The sequence below is a fragment of the Podarcis cretensis genome, assembly GCF_951804945.1.
Source record: "Podarcis cretensis genome assembly, chromosome: 12".
Lineage (NCBI taxonomy): Eukaryota > Metazoa > Chordata > Lepidosauria > Squamata > Lacertidae > Podarcis > Podarcis cretensis.
The window spans coordinates 34,055,448-34,077,651 of NC_137181.1; the positions used below are offsets into that span (position 1 = coordinate 34,055,448).

Sequence of the window (22,204 nt, forward strand, 5' to 3'; positions counted from 1 at the left end):
TCCCATATTTCTATTTTTGCTTAAAGAGTGAGTGGCAAATACACACCTTCATTCTGACAGATTTCACAAAACGGAGGTGGCCAGGGTATGAAAATCCAGTTATCTTGCATACTGCTTGGCATATAGCGATGTTCTAATGCTTATTACGTTTTGAATGAGCCATCCAGAATTGTTTTCCCATTGTCTTGACACCAAGAGGCAGCTGTCATTTTCTGTAAAGTCTTTATCATTCTGTTTACTCATTTCATGTTTGTGATTGGCAGAAACCTTGTCTTTATATAAGTTCACATTTTCTTCTTTTTCTCCCTGACAGTCTTCTCTATAGTTGCAAAAATCAATTATAATGAGGTTTTGAATGCCTGGATTTTGTTGTGTTTATTTTGTGGGAAAGATTTTATTCGCATGAGTTATTTTATTTTATTTTAAATTCATTCCATGCGACATAGACGTGGATATAAATGTGTGGATGAGGAGAGCGGAGGAATGGGATCATGAGTATTGGCCCTGCTGCTTACCTCAATGCATTTTGCTGAAGATCTGAAAAGAGAGATTGTGTGTGTACACAGCAGTAAATGGTCAGGGATGTTGCCTTTTGCAGGAGTCCTGGTCATGTGGGAAGAGGCTGCACATGCACATGTAAATACTATTCAGACCTTTAGCTGAACACACCAAGGTCAGGGATGGGGCCAGTGAGTTGTGGTCTGCTATCAAAAAATAAGTATCATGAAATAAAATAAAAGCTACTGTAAAATAACAGCATCTGACCAACATGATAGCTAATCAATTTTTATGTGGTCCCCTAAGTGGTTTGACAAATGCTCCACTTCCCATAGCGTTTTGAATTCTTAAGGCATTGCCAACCAATTCTATTGTTGTCTAGACAACTCCTGAATGCCTAGAACTAGTGTCTTCCAGAGTGAGAGTTCAACCCTATACCCACTTACCCGAGAGTAAGCCCCACTGAACGAACTGAGGCTTATATCTGAGGAGACATGCATAGGAGTGTAAAACTGAAAGGAAGCATTTTACCATTAGATACAACAAGTCCCATCTTGCAAGTTGTGTGTACAGCTTGGCCTCACTGTTGCCTGCAAAATATAAAGAATCATGAGCCGAAGATGTTTGATAGGCGAGGCACAATCAGCACCTTGGAGAGAGGCATAGGGTGTGTGTGTGTGTGTGTGTGTGTGACTTAGTTTTCCAATATACCTAGGTGTGGGTTTTAAGACAATTATTGTCTCAGCAGGGTCCTCAACATGCAAGGGTCTTGGACCACCTGGCAGATCTTTATAACCAGGACTAAGTATTCATTGACTAGGCCTTCCTCTTAATGCTGTTTCTGGCCACTTATGCTGCTGCCTTTCTCTGCAGCTGCTGGCTTTCTCTAGGTGTTCAGGTCTCAAGTTATGTGAATATCTCCTTGGGGCTCTCCTTGTCCTCTGAGAAATCTATGAACCAGTTATTGGACCCTGGTGGCCAAGATGTATCCTCGGCATTCAGGGGAGGAGATGCGAGCTCTGGTGCCTGTGATTCTGCATGTGACAGACTAGGCAGTGGATCCATCTGCTCCTTGGAACTGCTGTCATCAGAGGGCTCTGAGGATTCATAGTCTTCATCTATGGCAAGATGCTTGCAGTCATCCAGCAAAGTGAAATAACAATACTTGGAGAGCATTACTGCAGATCACAACTATGTGGTTGTTGCTTTCTCGGGACATTTGAAGATAGGAGGGGTGCCTACTCTCTCCACCATTTTTCATATATATTTTTATCTGGTACATTAAGATACTACTTAATCGCTTTCTTCTTTCATCTCATTACCATTTAGTACCATTTAAAGGTAAAGGTACCCCTGCCCGTACGGGCCAGTCGTGTCCAACTCTAGGGTTGCGTGCTCATCTCGCTCAAGAGGCCGTGAGCCGGCGCCGTCCAAAGACATTTCCGTGACAAAGCTGCAGCTGGCGAGCCAGCACCAGCACCGCACACGGAAACACCATTACCTTCCCGCTATAAAGCGGTACCTATTTATCTACTTGCACTTAATTGTGCTTTCGAACTGCTAGGTGGGCAGGAGCTGGGACCGAACGACGGGAGCTTACCCCGCTGCGGGGATTCGAACCGCCGACCTTACGATCAGCAAGTCCTAGACACTGAGGTTTTACCCACAGCGCCACCCACGTCCCTTAGTACCATTTAGGCATGGCAAATTTCTGCTGTGTTTCTTTCTATGTCAGGAAATGTATTGTGTCTGTAGAATGTTCCGCAACTTAGAAGGAAACAAGCAGTTCCCTTCTCATGTTGAACCCCAGGTGTCCAAAGCCTATGAACTTTGAATCTAAGACATTCTGTGACCAGAAATATATTTTAAAATTAACATGGCCATATGCTGGTGTGCATATATTACATTTATCCAGTTATCAAGTGACAGTAAACCATAGTTAACAGTTTGCTGTGAATGCACATCAGAGGGCGATTTGCTCCTTCCTGCTAGCACTGAAGGCAAACAAACTATCATTTCTGGTTTCCTGTTACTCTTACTGTGGCTTGTTTGATTCATAGGCCAGATTAGTTATTGGCTTAAGGATAAGGGTTTGTTGGAGTGAAAAATATCATAATTTGGATGTAATGTGAAATCAGGGATCATCCTTTGTTTTCTTTGAACAAGTGAGGAGGAGAGAAAGAACCCCCTTAGGTATGATAATGGTAATCTATTAATATGAAATAGTATCTAGAAATTCATTTTCTAGCTGCTATATATATATATATCTGGAAACATGGTGAATACCATGTATTAATAACATAGACAACCACTCGGTTTACAAAACAGATATAACTTCAGTGGAAGTCAGACCCCAAGACATTATCTCCCTGTATACTAAACATAAAATACTCATTTTAACTTGAATTAAAATCGTTTAATTAAAAATGTTGCCTTCCAGAAAGCCAGTGCAGTTTGTGGAAATGTTATTGCTCCCTGCAGAAAATGATGTTAAGTTTATGTATATTTCCCCCTGTGAAATGCTATAAGATGGATTTTAAAACTCTACTATTTTTCTAATCATCTTTGTGATGCTTATTAAGAACAAAAGTGATGTGAGATTTGTTACTTTGGGGGTCACACTGGAAGGGTTTAAATGCAGGTCAATATTATACAAGCACTTGTAGAAGGAAGATGAGATATAGGCCATATTCACACCACACATTTAAAGTGCTGTGATGTCACTTTAAACAGTCATGGCTTCCACCAAAACATTATGGAAGATTTAGTTCATTTAGGGTGCTGAGTGGAGTGCTGTAACAATCAATCCCTTTTTCAGAGTAAATACGTTGAACAAGCTACTACTGTACATTTAGTTGACAGAGAATCAGAAGTCTTCATCTTTTTCATTTCTTCTTTCTCTCTTTCTCTCTTTTCTCTTTTTTGTCTCATTCAGAAGTGCTTTTTATTTGTTGGCTTCTCTTTGAACTATTTGGTATGCAAATAGTGGTTTAAAAGTACCAATCCTCAAACATTTAGTGTGAAACTAAGAAGTCTGTAATATGCGCAAAGGAACATGTAGTATGCATCTGTATTTTAATAATAATAATAATAATAATAATAATAATAATAATAATAATAATTTTTATTTATACCCCGCCCTCCCCAGCCAAGGCCGGGCTCAGAGCGGCTTACAAGCAATAATAAAAACAAGTTAAATGATTACAACTTAAAAACAAAATTAAAAATACAACATTAAAATATTGAAACATTAAAATATTAAAATGTAGCCTCATCGCAGGAGGAGAAGGAAAAGAAAAAAGAAAGAGAGGGAGGGAATCAAATTGGCTCCAAGCCAAAGGCCAGGCAGAACAACTCTGTCTTACAGGCCCTGCAGAAAGAAATCAGATCCTGCAGGGCCCTGGTCTCATGAGCGTTCCACCAGACCGGAGCCAGAGTTGTTCCACCAGACCAGAGCCAGAGTTGAAAAGGCCCTGGCTCTGGTTGAAGCCAATCTAACTTCCTTAGGGCCTGGGACCACTAGGGTGGCGTGACGACATTTCCCTCTCTAGTGCCACCCTCTGTCCCCGACCAGAGATAAAAGAGCACAGCCAGTTATGGGCTATGCCCTGTATCCCCACGTCTGTGAGGCGGTGGTCCAGAAGATCATGATCGACTATGTCAAAGGCTGCTGACAAATCTAAAAGGATCACCAGTCCTGACCCGCCTCGATCCAGCTGTCTACGGAGATCGTCTGTTAGGGCAACCAGAGCCGTCTCGGTCCCAAAACCAGGACAGAAACCGGACTGAAATGGATCTAAAGCCGTGATTTTACAGTGATTTTAAATTGGAAAACCAAGAACAATGGCAAACTATGAAATTCAAGACTATGGCAAAATGTATTGCAAAGTGAGAATTCCAGTCTGTGCCAACGGCAGGCATCATTTTCCCTCACTACCTGGTTGATCACACCCATGGCTTTCCAGATTGGACACTGTTGACACTTGAGGAAGGAGGACAACCAGTTTAGATTTCTAGACCAGTTTAGATTTCTAGATCATTCTTCCTTGTCTTCCAGTTCCTATCACGATCTTCTCTAGATAGTCTTCTTGACAATGACCCTGGCTTCTCTTCTGTAGACATCCACTGATGAACAGCAATGTTTCATTTCTAAAATAAGTGCATCACTATGACTCATTTCTGGCAAGCCTTGCCCTTACTCCAGCAGGACTGTTTCCCAACCTGTTGCCAGGCCAGCCATAACTTGGGGGCAATTCCACCTGCATCCTGGTGAGATACTCTAGGATTCATCCCAGAGAGACACATCTCGAACTCAATAGAGCAGTGGGACACTTTCGGACTCCCGCTCAGGAGTCCCACCAAACACCAAAAGATCTAGAAGGAAAGAGTTAATTAAATTATACGCTTGATTTGGGGAAACAAATCAGAAGTGACACTTTTGCTTTAAGGTCTAGTATAAGCTGCTGCAAAGTAGTGAAGTACTATCTGCATTCTATTTTTTCCACAGCCTTGAGAAAACCTGAAAGCTGCAGTGTCACAGCTAATTTGTTATTACATTTTGTGCTGTTTGAGTTCTCCTCTCTCTCTCTCTCTCTCTCTCTCTCTCTCTCTCACTTCTTTGAAATGTTTCCTTTTTATGCATGGTGCACTTGGCTTACAAGGAGAATAGTACCTGCTCTGAAGTGATGCATGATGTATGTTTTACCATGTACGCCATGAATAAGTGTAAAAGCTTTACACCAATCTAACGCCATCACTTACAATGAATTAAAGAGCAACATTTCTGACATAGTATAGGTAAAAGGAAAGCACACGATAGTTCTGTTCAGATGTGTAAAGGCATAAGGTGTGCAGGGGAAACACCCTCAGCCCCACTGTCTTAGTATGCACCAAATCCACCCACTCCACGTTGAGTGGGAAGGTCTGAAGAGGGTTTCTGAGCACCTTCAGCAGATCACAGTTAGAAGCCTCCCTGCAACTGGGGACCATGTCAGTGAAATCAGCCTCTGTCATGCAGTAGGCATGCATGGAGATGGTAGGATCTGAAAATCTTTGGGTTACTTGTTGGCCTTGCAAATTTTACGACCCTTTAAGCACTGGTGGCTGTTTATTCAAAAACAGGGAAATATATGGCATGATTATTGCACTTGCATAGTAAGGATACAGGAACCAGTGACCATATGATTCTCAGTGTGCTCCAATAATAGTTAGTAGCCAGTATGGGACATTTGCAAGGGAACGGAGTCTAATAGTAGTGTTATGCTTTATGTAAGGAGATACCTTATAAAACTGGAGCACTGCTTTGCTGCATTGACATATCTGGAGCTCAGAATAAAGCGGAGGTTCCTGCTTTAGCTATAGCCAGATCCTAAAATAACCCAAAGAAATTATAGCTCTGATTACATAGAAAGTAAAGGACTTTGAGCATTTTCTTAATAAAGATGCAGGAAGACACAAGTCTTTAGTTATTTGTGGTATTTTTGTAGCAAGCATTTCAGAGCGAAAAGCAGAACCTTAAAATTGAGTTATTTAATTTGCAATCAAGCCTAATCATGTAAAGGACTCTATAAACCTCCTAGCTTTTTTATTTTTAAAAAAGTTTTATAATCCAATTTGGAAGCAACAGGGCTGTAGCATTACTTTGTAGTCTTTTCCAGATATTTTAAAATTTGTGAATTCTTTATAGGTTCTATTTTCTACTTATATAAAATAAGCTTATAATTAAACCAGCTCTTTCCCATTCTTTCCTGACACTCTCTCCAAAATACCTTCTTTCCTACATTCAGCTCCATAGCCCATTAGTGTTCTACGATTTGAAGAGTTGCAGCACTACATTGAATAGGTTCAGAATGAGAAAGCAGAGTGAATCTCTATTCATATTTATGAAGGAGAAGTACTTGTTTTGGCAGTTCTTATTTGCCTGATGAGATGGAGGAGTTCTCCGTGTTATCATGCACTCTCTCTGTAAGATTCAAGAGGTTCACGTAACATTTTTAGAAACTGCCATGGATGAGGGCCTTCATAGTTTCTTTTTTATTCATTCATTTATTTAAACAGTGGTTCTGAATTAGCCAAGTACCACAGACCCCTTGTGGTTTTTGTTTTTTAAAAAACTGCTTTTGCAAATTTTGATATAACTATGGTACTTTTTGTTACGTGAATGGTGCCACAGATCCCCTGGGTGGATTACATGAACCTCCTGGGGTCCCCGGACCACCCATTGGGAGCCACTGATTTAAAGCATTCATAAATATCTCCAAGTGGTGTACAACGTAAATGCAGGGGGGGGGAGTAAGTAATAGAAAAATGTAACATAAGACCAGTAAAACAGTGGCATGAAAGTATATACAGTGGTACCTCAGCTTAAGTACTTAATTCGTTCCGGAGGTACGTTCTTAACCTGAAACTGTTCTTAACCTGAAGCACCATTTTAGCTAATGGGGCCTCCCGCTGCTGCCGCGCCGCCTGAGCACAATTTCTGTTCTCATCCTGAAGCAAAGTTCTTAACCCGAGGTACTATTTCTGCGTCAGCGGAGTCTGTAACCTGAAGTGTATGTAACCTGAAGCATATGTAACCCGAGGTACCACTGTACAAACAAAAGCAGGAATTCATATAGATAAGAACAGGTCTGATCTTATAGGTCAAGGAAAGCCTGGACAAGAAGAGATGTCTTTGCAAGATGCAGCTGATGGTTGCTGATTTACATATGGCAAAAGTGGAAATAGTGGCGAAAGAGCAGTAGTTAGGCAATAGCGGACAAAGGCCAACTTTGGGTCACCACTCTATGACAAGCTATGATGAGTAGAATTTCCCAGATTATCTCAGTGATGTTACAGGTCTATACAGGGACAGTAACCTTTCAGGTAATTTGGTCTTGAGTGTAGTGTTTATGTACATTATGGTGCCTTCCTCAGTAAATTCTTTTATTCTTTTATTTTATTTTCTGCTTCTGTTTGTCAAACGATCTTACATTGCACATGACTGTGAAGGTAGACTTTGCATTTCTGAAAAATCTGAGTGAGCGTCAGCCTCCTAATAGTATCTGTCTGTAGCAAAGCTATAACAAAATTAGCCAGTGCAACTATTCCCGGGGCCAGACTTCATCCTGCGACAATGCAGTGAATGCTGAGAAGAAGATGATAAGTATTGCTAAGGAGGTGTCTTGTGTTTTCAGCTGAGAAAAGCATTCATCTCTCACTCGCCTGCACCACAGTTTTTTTTTCATTCTGCATTTCATGAAATTTGGGTCCAGGAACTGCTGAACTGGGACAATTGAGACTGATTTCATTAGGCGAGCAAAGTGCTTGGTGCATGCTTTATAGTGCAGTGTTAACATGTTACACCTGCTGAGGGAGACGCCAGTGTTACACCTGTCTTCTTTATAGCATGTGGGGAAGTAACATATGCTCTGGGAACCCTGGCAGGTAGTGTTTAGCATGGCTCTTAGATGCTTATAATTATATTGCAGTGAAACAAGCTTTCATTGCAATTTCTTGCTGTTTTACAACACAAAAATATTCTCTAGGAATATTGTTGTCTTATGTGGAACCTGAGATAATTTAAGTTGGCATCATTTCTTTTTTGTTATAAAGCTGTTGTTTCAAGCTCCCAGAGTAGCTGGCTAAATTCAGCATCAGGGAAGCCTTCAATTAAATGTTTTGCTTCTATTTCTGGTTGCAGAGCTTATGAGCAAACTGTAGAGCAAAGACGAAGGGAGGCTGAACAGAAAAGCTGCATGTTCCAGAAACACCCAGTAGATCAGTGATTGTCATTAGTTAGAGACAGTGGGTGCATTTGGATTGTGGGAAAGGCCTTCAGAGAATGAAACTTAAAACAAGGGGACTACAAATTTGGGTTGTTGCATTCATAGTCCTTGGGAAGAATAATAATTAGTCATACTGGAGGGTAAGTTAACAAACCATAGTTATGTTTAGCTACGGTTTGGCCCAATTCACATATCTGTTGAATGTGAATGCACAGTGTACCAGTCCATGCTGTTGAAATGTTTCTGCTCCAGTCCTGCTGTTGCTGTGCCACCAGAAACCCAACTGTGACATACTGTATGAACCTTAGCTTGTGGTTTGTTTCCCTCAGGCAAACCACAAGCACAGTGAAGAGGAGTTTGAAAGCTTGAAGTAGAGTGTTAGACCGTATTGAAAGACGAGACCCAAAAATGGTGGAACCCTAAACACTTTAAAACTGCATTAGGAGTGATGAGCAGCTGACAGTACAGGGATCACTACCACCTGAAAGAAAGGAGGAATGCTGGAAGTGAATGAGCTGGTGACATTAGGAGCGCTCTCCCTTCTTATGTACAACCACAGCCAAATGATTCAAAGATTCCTGAGATGGCAGGAGACATCAACCATAGTGTGTCAATGCATTCTAGCACATTCCCGTTTACTGCCTGGGCCATGACCTGTATGGATGTATATACCACAAGAGAAGAATAATGGTTACTGTAGGTCAGGAATAAAGAACCTTTGGCCCTCCAGATAGTCCTTGTCTCCTACTTCCATAAGCCGTGGCCAGTGGCCAGATATGGTGGGCATTATAGTCTAGCAACATCTGGAGAGCTCCAGCTTCTCTATGCCTGCTTTAGGTGCTGGCCCAACACATTTTGCTGCCTGAAGCAGCCAAATCCCCAAGTAGGGCTGACACTTTAAAAAGATGTGCTATACAATTGAGACACCAATTTCAAGCTCAGTGGTATGCTTTGCATGCAGAAGGTTCAAGGTTCAATCTCCAGCATCTCCAGATAGGGCAAAGAGACAACCCTGTCTCTGAAACCCAGCAGAGCTGCTGCCAGTCAACAAGGACAATACTAAAGTAGCTGGACCAATTGTGTGATTCATTGTAAGGCAGCTTCCTATGTTTCTGTATTCATCTCTGCTGTCCCTCTCATTATGCCACCTGAAGCAAGTTGCTTCATCCTGCTGCATGGCAGGCCGGCCCTGGAAGTGGTGATGACTTCATATATAAATCTAACAAGGGGATGCTCTGCCCTAACCCTTTATAGTGCATCACTGCCTGTTTGCTCAGAAGTAAGTTCCATTGAATGCAATGCAGCTTACTCTCAAGGAAGTGAATATTGGATTGTGGCCTACACCTTTCCTTGCCACTGAAAGTAGTCCTTATTTTTGTTACAATACATGTAGTGGCTTTACCTGAGTGTAAATTGAACATGTACCAGGACCCAGTGCAAAAATAAAAGCAAATGTTGTGAATATTTGCGAGGCTAGGATGGGGGAGAGGAGTTCTAGTTAATCTACCTGACCTGAGCTGCTTTTGTCTTCAGTCTCTCACTCCAAAGTCTGATGGTTTTATGGTAGCACTGAAACTCAACACTTCTGCCACTTTAACTCAGAGTTGTGTTTATTTGCTTGTGGCAGGTTTTATTATAAAATAAAAAATTTAAAGAATCCTGCTTTCAGGATGTTTCACCCCCCAAAAAAGATTATAGTCGCTCTGAAGAGTAAATGGCTGCATTTTAATGGCACACAAAAAGATGCTGTGGAATATAAATCAAGGTAATTGTGCATTTCAAGAAGAAACATTCAGTGGGTACATTTTTACGGCAACATAAACTGCAGTCTCCAAAATGCCCAGTAAAACCATTAGGAACATACCATGCTGGAGAATACAGGTATTTTGACCCATTAATCATTTTACCCAGCAGTTGCGGTGATGTGCCAACACTTGTGTGACTCAGGAGACTGTGGCTTAGAGTCTTTGGTTTCTGTGGCAGAGTTGGGCCTTGGGGCCGCTGCAGTTCAGCAGGAATTGTTTGCTGGTATTCAGCATATGTTTCAAACAATGCATTGTCCCACTACAAAAAGAAAGAAGAGAAGGGAAATCACAGAGGAATAAAATAAAGCAACTCTGCATTCCTGGACCAACTACATAGGGCTGATCACAATTGGAAAGGTGGCACTGCAATTTCACCATTAGACCACCTAGAGAGCCTATGGTGATCCAAGAGAGGAATTTTTATTTTATTTTATTCCCCATATATCCTCTCTTTCCTCCAAGGACCTCAAGGTGGTGAACATAGTTATCCTCTTCTCCTTTTTATCCTCGCAATAACCCTGTGAGGTAGCTTAGTCCGCATAGTAACCTTTCATATTGCTTCTTGCTCCATTTTCAGCTTTAGTGTGTGTGTATCTTATTTTCTTCCCTGAATATCTTCTTCAAGTGGCACTTCAAAAAGTCAAGATGTGTGAGCTCCAGTGTCCCATTCAGTAACATTAGGGTGAACTTTATTATTGACTTCTAAATATGATAAATGTCTCCCAAAATGATGAATGTGAAAGTGATAGAGATATGCTACATAGGTGTAGTAATGTATCGTTGAAAGATTGGAGGTTGGACAGCGACTGGAACTGTTCTGGAGGGTTAGTGGAACTGGAGGCAGCTGCCTTAATAATTTTCAAATGGAACAGGTGGTTTTGTATTGTTTCATTCCACTGTGTTTCAATTGCTCCCCTTCAGACAAGAGAAATTGTGAGGGTATTTATATATCGAGGACGTTGTTTTCTAAAACTACAAAGAATGATTGAGCAGCATGAACCATAAGGAATTACTTAATTAGGTCACAATGACATCAAAATTAATTATTGCTACGACTGTTCTCCGTAGTGATTATTATGGAAAAACTGAAGAGGAATATGATTTGGCCAAAACTCTGCAATAAAGTACAAAAAGTAGAGACAGAGTTTACTAATTAACAAACTTAATGTCACAGTGGCAAATACTGTATCAGAGACGTTGGCTGGGTTGGTAACTTTGTCATCTCATTCTAAGAGAGAGTTTCAAAGCCCCAAAACCAATGGCTCTTGCTACCTTTCACAGAAGATAATTAAGAGGATTGTAGAAGAATCTGTTTAGAAGACTAAAGGCCATAAAGAAGTTGCACTGTGTTCAATATGTCCCCCAAATGCATCCTGATTTAGCAGTTCCAGTGCATATTATACAGCAACTTGGAATACTACTCCCAAACATTAAAGTGGATGGCGTAGCAACAGGCTGAAATAGAGCTGTGTCTGTGCACCAACACCCCCCCCCTGCAAAACCCTTTTTACAGTTAATACATGGTGCTCACTGGTTCATAATATTCTCACAAAAGCCCTATGATGGGTATGTCATGTTGAGAGATGGTGACTGGTCCAAGCTTTATGGTTGAGTGAAGATTTGAGCCAGGGTCTCCCTGAACTTAGACAAGTGCTCAAACCACTACACCGCACTGGGTTACAAAGAGTAGGCATAACATTTACATTAGATAAACTGAAAATCTAGTAATTGAAGAGTTAAGGGAGAAAACGAATATATTTACCCAAGGCAAGAAAATGCAAAACTAGGTTGTTGCTACCTTTGGTGGCCACTGGTGCTAATGTAGTATATTTTACAGTGGTTTTCTTGTGGATATATTCTGCAACATGTCATTGATGAAATAATAGTTCATTTGTGTTGGATTTACACTGGACTGCCTTCATATCATTCTGTTTTATTAATTCTGCAATGCTTCCCCGGTGTCATCGCAGAAGTATCTGTCCTGCAAGAAATGGTTCATGACATGTGCAATAAGTAAAAGCATGCCAGAGAATCTTTCTGTACATTATAAAGACGCTGGAGCCTAGTGATAGCAAAGGTCATTAAAGGCAAAGATATTCTTATATTTGGCTTTCATTATTGAATCTGGCTTGTTTTGCTATAGCGTGCAGGCTTGCCAAATTGCCTAGCCGTGAAATCTGTGGAAATAAAAATGCTCCGGGGGTGAGGGAAGGCTCCTATTGAAAACAACAGAGGTGCCACTTTAGGCCATGTATGTCAAACAAATATGCATAGTCTCCAAGGATCATCTTGGCAGCGGGAGGCAGGGGTGGAAACGGCACCCCTCGGTCTGCAAATGGTATTGGAAATTATTGCTTGCATGTCGAGGTCCCCAAGCCACCCCAATAAAACACAGTTCACAAAGAATTTTTGTTTAAGGTTTTTGGCATAGTTTTGGCCACAACTTTATTAAAATACAAAAAATGTGAGTGGCTGATTAGGCATTGGTTGCGACTATCTGACCCCGCACGGGGACAGACTGACATTTGCACACCCGTGAAAGTCAGAAAGGGAAAACATTTTGGGGAGAAAGATGGAGCTGGGTACCATGCCCTCACCTCCCCCCAAATGCTCCCAGGGGCTCTTGTGTGGCCCTAGCCCCTTGAAAGGGTTCGGACAAAAGCATGGTGAGCCACTGGATTCCTTTACCCTTGCAGCATCAGCATTGGAGGGGCAGGCACAGCCAATCCATGCCCCTCCACCAACCAATTCATAAAACCAATGCCTAACCGCAACCTTACAAGTTGTGACAATTTGCTACGCAGTAGGCAAAAACCAAATGGCACCAGCCAATCAGCCAAATGGACAAAATTCCTACCAGGCCCCTGCCCCAAAAGAGACAACCCCATGACAGGCATAGCAAGGTCAATGTGAACAACCCTAAATATAGGGAGGGTGGGTGGGTGATCCGATGTATGCAGCGAAAAGAGGAAGCTCAGCGCAGGGAATTTAAGAGTTTTGGCTGTTAATCACAAAATGGCAACATCAACTTCTCCCCAATGACAAGAGGAGCCCGATCGCAGCAGTGGCCAACTACCTTCACCTGCCCAGCAACAGCGGGATGTCTTGATAGACTCCACTGCAACATGTGCTCTCTATGAAGGAGAACACGCTTTGTCAAAATGATAGGGGATAGGTTTAGGTAACAGTTCTTCCTCTTCCTATACTATCAAGTTGGTGTGGGGTGAGCTGAGGGAGACAGGAGAAGTGGAGGGGTGAGGTGGAGTTGGTGAGCAGAGCGAGCAGTGGTGGCAGCCCCTAGTGTGAATATATGTTCAGTTCCCACAATCACCTGACTTTTGCCTTTCCACCGAGGACCAAACTTTCTTGCCCATGTGGCTGCAAGGCAGGATTGGCCAATTTATATTCCAAATTTTGTGGGGCAGGGCTTTTTCCTTGGCTCCAATATGGTACAGGAGGCAGCAGTGAGAAAATGCCTAATGCAGTATATTGTGGCAAAGATAACATGGGAAGGGGGCAGGTTTTGCTCCCTTTTGTATACCAGTTCAACGGCCACCCCGTCTTTCAACTGAATACCAACGCTTGTGTTTAATAAATATATGAACTCTGTGGTCATCCGTGAGATGTGGTTCAGCCCTGCTCAGACATCCCAAATTGAACGTCTCCTCAAATGAGAAAGAGGAGTTGGACACTACAGGAGATCTTCACACTGCCAGTTATCATGAGGAGCCATCCGATCTGGAAATCCCTGCTAGGAATGGGTGGATATGTCCATTTTGGATTCAGTTTCTCACTTTTCCAATCTTAAGCGCTACAATTTCTCCTTCTACAAGCATATTATTGCAAAGCAGTTCGCCTTATACGATGCATTTTGTATGTTACTTTCACATATTTATCTATTTATATGCACACTTGACCACTGCATATGAATTTTTGTACAGATTTCTTTGCTGAAGGACTGTTTTTCAGATCCCAGAGAAGTTCAAACTTCAAAGGGTAGGAAAGCTGTGTTTCAATTTGCATATTGTTTTGGAAAACGTGAATCTGGTAAGTTCACATGTAAATGTGAATTGAATCAAATTTCTGACCCAGGGACTGGAGGTCCCCATAGCAGTTTCCAAGTCTCCTAACTGATTCTCAGAGCCTGATTCTTCCCCCTGTTGCCATCTTCCCCAGAGCCAAAAGATCAAATGAAATGGTAAGACAGGCAGGATGTTTTTGCATATATTCCCACTTTATATAATGCAGTTTTGTATGCTATTTTCACCAATACATATTATGGACACAGAGTGAACATTTGTTGAATATTGGAATATACATTTCCAGGAAAATATCACAAATGGCATTTCAAATTATTTAAATCCTTTGTATAATTATTGTAATCTGGTAATTATTGTTGGTTGGGTTGTTTTATGTATAATTATGTATACTGTGTAATCATTTATGTATAATAATTATGGAACAATTCATTGAAATATATCCAGAATAGAACATTAGTTTTGCTGAGAAGTAAGAAACAAATCATGGGAATTAATTTCTTTTCTACTGATACGAGGCCCTTTTCTTTGTGATATTTTCTGTTTCTCAGATGGGTCCAGAAATGCTGTGCATAATAAAACTAGCAGTCTGTGCTTCCGATTAGTCAGTTAAATGACCTTTTGGAAGGTTGTCACACATTCAGAATTATGTTTATTCCAAAGTTCTTCATCTAGTGGGGGAATCTGTTTAATTTGTCTTTTGAATAGAATATACGAAGATTAATCACAAAGGGCAAGGCTATCAATGGCTACTAGCCACAATGACAATCTTCCACCTCCTCTGAATGCCAGTTGCTGGGAATCACAGATGGACAGAGTACTGCTGTTGTGTCCATGTCAGGCTTCCCACGGACAACGGGTTGACCACTGTGAGAAAAGGATGCTGGACAAGATAGGCCATTGGCTTGATCCAGCAGGCTCTTCTTGTGTGTGTATGCCTGCCCTCTGATCATTCCCCAAAGCCATAATTCACATAACACATGCACAAATGACAGAGTTTGGAAGTACAGTGGTACCTCGGGTTACAGACGCTTCAGGTTACAGACGCTTCAGGTTACAGACGCTTCAGGTTACAGACTCCACTAACCCAGAAATATTACCTCTGGTTAAGAACTTTGCTTCAGGATGAGAACAGAAATCGTGCGGCGCGGCAGCAGCAGGAGGCCCCATTAGCTAAAGTGGTGCTTCAGGTTAAGAACAGTTTCAGGATAAGAATGGACCTCCGGAACGAATTAAGTTCTTAACCCAAGGTACCACTGTAGACTGATCTGTCAATTGCTACTTGAAAGCAATCTGGAATGTACTTGCAAACACACACGTCCCCAAGCCCACCATGGATCAGGAAGAGGCTCCTTAGTTGATCTGGCAGCAGTCCAGTATTTCACAGGCAGAAGCTAAATCCATAGCTTGCACTACCAAAGCATCTCCTTGTGAAGCAAAAATGAAATATATATAGGGAGCTCTTAGAATCTGGAATGAACTGAAACGTAGGAAGTTGCCTTATACCAAACCAGATCATTGGTCTATCTAGTGGTGTATTGTCCACACTGATAGGCGGCTCTCCAGGGTTTCAGACAGAGGATGTTCCCAGCTATACCTGGAGATGCCTGGGATTGAACTGGGGACTTTATGCGTGCAAAGCAGATGTTCTTGCACTGAACTATGGCACTTTCATGACTGCGAATGAATGTTGGGTCGGTTCTCTCAGCTACACTCCTCCTTCCTGCTCAGCAAGATGGGGGCTGCCGAGGCGCCACACTGGTGTTCGTGATGGGTTCTGTAAACAAAATGGCATGCCATGTTCGGCTTGCAGTGATGTGGCTATGTGACGTGCTTCCTGGAATCAAACTGACAAAGAAAATAACAAATCTGTTCTCTGTGGGTACATGGTTGAAAATCTGTGGACTTTGGCAAATTGCAAATAGATTTGTAAAATGTGGTGGGTGGGAACTTTGGCTCAGCTTTACTTCGCAACTCATTCACTCTGAGTATCCCCTATTAATGTCAGTTGAGCTGCTCTAAAACAAATGATGGTTGCAGCAGATGATTGTTGTGATGTACTTAAGGAGCTGAAAGCTTTTCAGAGCTATTCAAACTGTTAATTGCTTCATACTTCAACTCCAAGTGACCGCCCCTGAGGATTGATTCTCATCATGGCGGTTTTCATCATCAGTACATACTAGCTTAGTTGTAAACAGAACAGACTGCATTAAACTAGCATGGCCGCATTGCAAGAAGTGCAGAGCGCACAGTTTGCATCCGGGAAGTCCCAGGTCTAGTTCCTGGCATCTTCATGTAGGGAATGGCAATATTCCTGCCTGAACTCCTGGAGAGCAGCTGCTAGTCAGTGTATGCAAAAGGGAGCTAGATTGGCCTATGTTCTGACTGAGGTTGTGCACGCTCCCCAAAGAAGCCGGGGAACTGTAGATTTTTAAGGATGCTGAGAATTGTAACTGTGTGAGTCGTAATCTAGAGTTCCCAGGATTATCAGGGGGTGTTCATGCGCATGCTTGAAATGTATGGTTCATATGCCACTTCCTATGTACAATTTGCTACATTACCTGATTTTTTTGTGATGGAAAAGTCCCTACAGCTTCCCTTTTTTAAAGGTAGGCACAAGATTGAATGTGCTTCTGAAATAACCCCCCAAATGAAAAGATAATAATAATAATAACAACAACTTATTATTTATACCCCACCCATCTGGCTAGGTTTCCCCAGCCACTCTGGGCGGCTTCCAACAAAAGATTAAAAGTACATTAAAACATCAGTCATTAAAAACTTCCCTGAACAGGGCTGCCTTCAGATGTCTTCTAAATGTCAGGTGGTTGTTTATTTCTTTGACATCTGATGGGAGGGCATTCCACAGGGTGGGTGCCACTACTGAGAAGGCCCTCTGCCTGGTTCCCTGTAATTTTGCTTCTCACAGTGAGGGAACCCCCAGAAGGCCCTCGGCGCTGGACCTCATAAGTTGCTGCACCCTCCATAATGGAGGAGTGAAAAGCACATCCATAAGGGAGTGATGCATGGTTCTTTTAAAAGGACATTTTACTGTGAATATGGAAGAGCAGCATAACAGTAGGAACACAGGAAGCTGCCTTATGCAGAGTCAGGGCATTGGTCCATCTATCTCAGTATTGTTTACATGGACTGCCATCAGCTCTCCAGGGTTTAAGACAGCAGCCTTCCCCCAGCCCTGCCTGGAGATTCCAGGGACTGAACGTGGAGCCTTCTGGGTGCAAGGAAGAGCCACAGCCCTTCCCTAAAAGTAGAAATTTGCCCATACTTAACTTGTGCATTCAGAAGTTTTCTTGTTAGTTTTTTTTAAAAAAATGCTTAGAGTAAATTATGTTAATTTGCATTTGGCAAATTAGCAATATTTCAGCACAGGGAAAACCTATCTGCTTCTACATGGAGGGGTGCAATGTCTCATCTGCTGTGTATATAATGACATGTGGAAAAGCGGGCACTTCAAGATGCTCACGTGCGCATAAGCTGAATCAATGTGACTCAGAGAAGGAAGAACTTTACTAATCTGGCCTCCGTGAGCAGAGGCCTCCATATGGAGCTGGCTCCTCACAACCTTTTTTGTTATGTGCATCGTGGATGGGAGGCAAACTCAGCCACTTCTCCACAAGGAGGACCACTACCTGGGAAATGTCTTTGCAAGACCATACGGAGACGTCATTACTGAATCTTCTTAACTGCGTTGCCAGCAAATAATTGTGTAGGCTTGGGAACAGGGACTGCTTTGGCAGCTCATTGCCATAGCATGTGGTGTTGTACTGGCATCACCAAGCAACTCAGGATGTGGCACTAAGATGGCTATATATATATATATATCCCCACCCGGAGGCATCTTAGCATACATGATTTTGCTTGCCAGCTCGCTGGCATAATCATGGCAATCTCGTCTTTAAAGCACTCGAGTAAATTCAAAGGTTAAAACCCACATTTATTTCTGGACTATTTTTATCTCACCCTTAGCAGAAGTTGGCTGTATGAAAGATGCTCAGATTCCTTGTAAGGAAAAAAAGAGCCCTTTTTTTGAAAAATGAGGGTTGCTTGATTACTTGGCAGGAAGCTGCATGCAGGGAACTTTAAAGGCTCTGCTGAAATATATATATATATACTGAGAAGCTGAGATATATTTCAGGTATTCTCCTGTTGACATATTTTTGCGGTTTGTCATGAGTTACTTAATTTGTTTCATCAGGCCCCCCATGTCCCCTGCTGGCAAATAGCAAGAGGCTGGCTTGAACCTCTAAGACAGCAGGCAGATAAAGCCTCCCTTCCTAAGTGCTCACTAAGCGATGGAACTCCGTAATGCAACAATTAGGAACTTGTCACATGTTTGGAATTAGGGGGCCGTTCATGGTTATGCTTGGGTTTGTTTGCATATTTCCAAACAGCAAGACGGATTTTAGAGAATCAGTGAAATAAAGCCATTAGTTTTCAAGCAGCTTGCCCGCTAGCTCTCTTTAACTTCAACAGCTACAATTTCAATGCGTCTCAGCGATGGTTTACTAGTGTGGGGTTGTTTGTGCTTCCCTTTCAGGCTATTGGAAGGAGGAGGGGAAGAGCTTTGCATATCAAAACTCTGGTAACTGTCTACAGTTGTTTTAATTCTAATTTGTTGGCATGCATGCATTTGAAAGAAAGCATAATAGTAATAACAATAGTGGACAGGGACCAATGTGGTGTCCATGGAGATGTGCTTTTACTCCTGCCCTCCACCTGGTGGCATCTCCTCACAGCTCCCTCAAAGCCCCCTCCACAAGGTTCAGTGGCCCTTTTCTAGAGCAACAAGGGGCTACAGAAAAAAGTGAAGAATCAGCCAACACTCCTGTGGAAACAGCATAGGAGCCAACTCTTACGGGCTGAGAGGTCTTCAGCCCCTCCCCCCAAATATTTGAGGGATCTGGGCCCTCCTAAAGTTGATGGGCATTGCCATTCAAATGATGTGTGTGCACTGTGTCATGTGATTGATTGTGCGAGGCAGGGCTTATCTTCACACACACACACACACCCAATATTTTATGCAAGTTAGCACCCCTGGCAAACACCCAGTATTGTTCCCTTATTTATTAACCCGAACATTCCACATCTGGGATTGTTAGGAAAAGGACTAGAAATGAAACTGCTATGCAAATCTACGGTGTGACTGCACTTGGAACATTATGTCCAGTTCTGGTTGCCACCCCTCAAAAAGAATATGGTAGAGGTGGACAAGGTAGAGGTATGGTAGACAAGGTATGGTAGAGGTGGACAAGTAAGGGACAGTCAAAATTATCAGGAGGATAATTAGCTAATTAGCTAAAGTGGTGCTTCAGGTTAAGAACAGTTTCAGGTTAAGAACAGACCTCCAGAACGAATTAAGTTCTTAACCCGAGGTACCACTGTATTTCTTTACACAGCATATAGTTATATTGTAGAGGGAACCATATGTATGTGTCCTACACTGACAAATCTGCACAGAAGGATACACCCATAGACCTCTGAAGCAGCAGAGGGCAATTGAAGTCAACCCTTTCTAACATTCTGCAGGCACCTCTTGACTCAATGTGCCCCAGAGATGGTTGTAAAAGTGAGGATCTCATTCCTGACCTCTCCAGACACAAAGCTGCCCTGTATTATATTTCTGTGTATAGCCAGCTCACCTTTCTGGTGTTTTCTTTATCCATCCTGTAATGGATTTTCTGCCCAAAATACGGGCACTTGCTTATCACCATAGGTCAGTGGTAGAGCATCTTCCTTGCATGTTCAATTCCCACCATCTCCTTGTAGAGCCGGGAGATATCCCTGTCCGAAACCCTGGAGAGCAGCTTCCAATCACTGGAGACAATACTGAGCTAGATGGCCCAATCATCTGACTCCATATAAGGCAGTTTCCTATGTTCCTAAGTATGTAGACACCAAGGGGGTTGGCTGTTTGGGACTTGTGGTGTTAGAAACAAGCCTCTAAAACATTGGTCATAGAAAAAGAAGGAACAAGGACAAATAAATGCACCTTGCAGTCATCATGTGATAGTTTTGTTTTGTTTTTAAAGAGATCCATTGTAGCTCCATGAAAATACGTGGCCTGCCTTTGTGGCAGGATTTGTTCCCCATGCTCACAGGTGTGTGTCTGCGTTCTATTTTGGGCTTGAATATTTTTTCCTGTTGTCAATATTGGGAACGTTTCAACCTGCGCAGACTTCAGGCAGTCCTGGGGAGCAGGCTTTTTGCTCAGCTCTGGCATCTTTTATTGTCCCCAGTGAGGCTTATTATGTGGCACAATGGATAGAAGAAAATCCATCTCTCCACTTTAAACATGATAAGCCTTTGTCACCTACAATGCAATTAATGCTAAAAATAGACAAGCGCCTGTGATAAGGCAGTGGCTTGAAGGGGATGAGCCACTGCCAAATAACAAAGACTTATCTGGAGGGCCTGAGGAGTCAGCCTCCACTGAGCTGTCAGTTTGCTGATTGCCATTTCTCTGTGAGTTTGATGAAATATTCATGCCTTTGCTCCGCTCGCTCTCCAAGCACTATTGATTTCTTGTATAAACGCTGCTATATTTAGTCTAGACAAATGGAATGTGGGTTGCTGCAGAATAAATTGGATGAAAGGGCTGGGATCTCGCTGTCCGCTTTTCTCTTGGTCTGGGACAATTATTTATAATCAAGGGTAGTTTTTGTAACTTAAGGGTGATTTCTTTTCTCCTTCTTTGCAATTTTGCCTCAGAACAAAAGCCAGGAGTTTGGCAATATCCTTCTGGCAGGTTTAAAAATGCTTGGTACATAAGCTATGCCTTGAGCTTCACGATAGCTGTTTCTGAAAGTTGAAAAAGAGAGAAAACCAATAACTATGTTTGATAATTGTTTGTTGATAGAAAAATGTAAGAGAGACTCAGCATCTTCTATCATCCATATGTTCTTCCCTTAGGCTAGAACATTCCCAAGTGGTTTAAGGGGCTAAAAATATGTATGCAAGCATTTTTATTTTAAAAAAGAGCCTTGCATTTATGCTGCACATTTCTTTTTGAAGAGCCAGAGCACTAATATTATGTTTATATAGTGCTCCGCTTTCCTTGTATTGAACTGTGGCAGTGGAAGAAAAGTGAGTGAAACAAAGAAAGGGGATGTTGATTTTAAGGGATAGGATATTCTTCCAATACCCACATGCACATACTTCTGATATACGGATATGGGCAAAGAGACTAACTCATAGTTTGTTTTCTAAAACACTGTCTGGTATAGTTGGCTGCTCCTGCCCTCTACTGGATCTACTGTGTACCATGGGCCTTATTCTGCTCACAAGAGAAGAGTTCATCTTTGTGAAAACAATGCATAAAATTCTAAAGAGTAGATATGTGTTTGATATGAATTCATATCTTTTCCAGCTGCCAGGAGAAAGTGTCAAAAACTTTGGGGGATTCCAGAACTGCAGTCTGTAAAACAATGGACATTTGTTATGTTCTGTGACTCTAGTGCTGTTAGATTAAATGGCATTTTAGGGGACTCTTAAGGGCTACCTCAAAATACCCCACATATTGGCTTTCCCACTGGTTTTATAACGGTTGTCAGAGCTCCCAGTTCGCACACCATAACCCTATGAGAGGACTCTGCTGTCAACCACACCTAAAGATGGGAGCATCCACACATACCCCATCACCAAATAACCCGCTTCCCAAAGCCATGGTTCCCATTGCCTTCTAGAAACAAAAGGTGATACTGACAAAGAGCCTTAAATTTCCTGTTGCCTTCTTCTTTCAATTTTGTGGCCATACTCTGGACTGTAAGAAAATCTGCAGGAATGTAGTTTCAACTTCATTTAGTCTTGGAAGCCATGCTAAAATTCTCATTCTGACAAGAAATCCCTTCTCTGCCACTGGAAATACAGCACCAAATTCTGAAATCCAGAAATGAATTAATCTTGACAAGCATGGGTTTATGCCTTGTAAATGTTTCCTCATTTCTCTTCTCATTATTGCCTCCAGAGGTGCCAAGGAGTATTACAGCAGCAATCCCAAAGAGAGAGAACACCTCTTATCAACATAGCAAGCTGCCTTATCTTTTTTTTTAAAAAAATAATAATATTTATTACTTTTAAA

General features: G+C 42.0%; 1 protein-coding gene and 1 long non-coding RNA gene across 9 annotated transcripts in view; one reads left to right on the forward strand and one right to left on the reverse strand.

The window, feature by feature from the left end:
* The window catches only part of LOC307199859, a 531,299-nt gene that overhangs the window by 455,361 nt on the left and 53,734 nt on the right, over positions 1-22,204 (reverse strand). The window contains exon 2 of the long non-coding RNA XR_013832244.1: positions 16,782-16,986. This is a non-coding gene — a long non-coding RNA (uncharacterized lncRNA). The remainder of the gene's footprint in view (positions 1-16,781; positions 16,987-22,204) is intronic.
* The window catches only part of HDAC9 (histone deacetylase 9), a 474,032-nt gene that overhangs the window by 224,836 nt on the left and 226,992 nt on the right, over positions 1-22,204 (forward strand). The window lies entirely within an intron of this gene.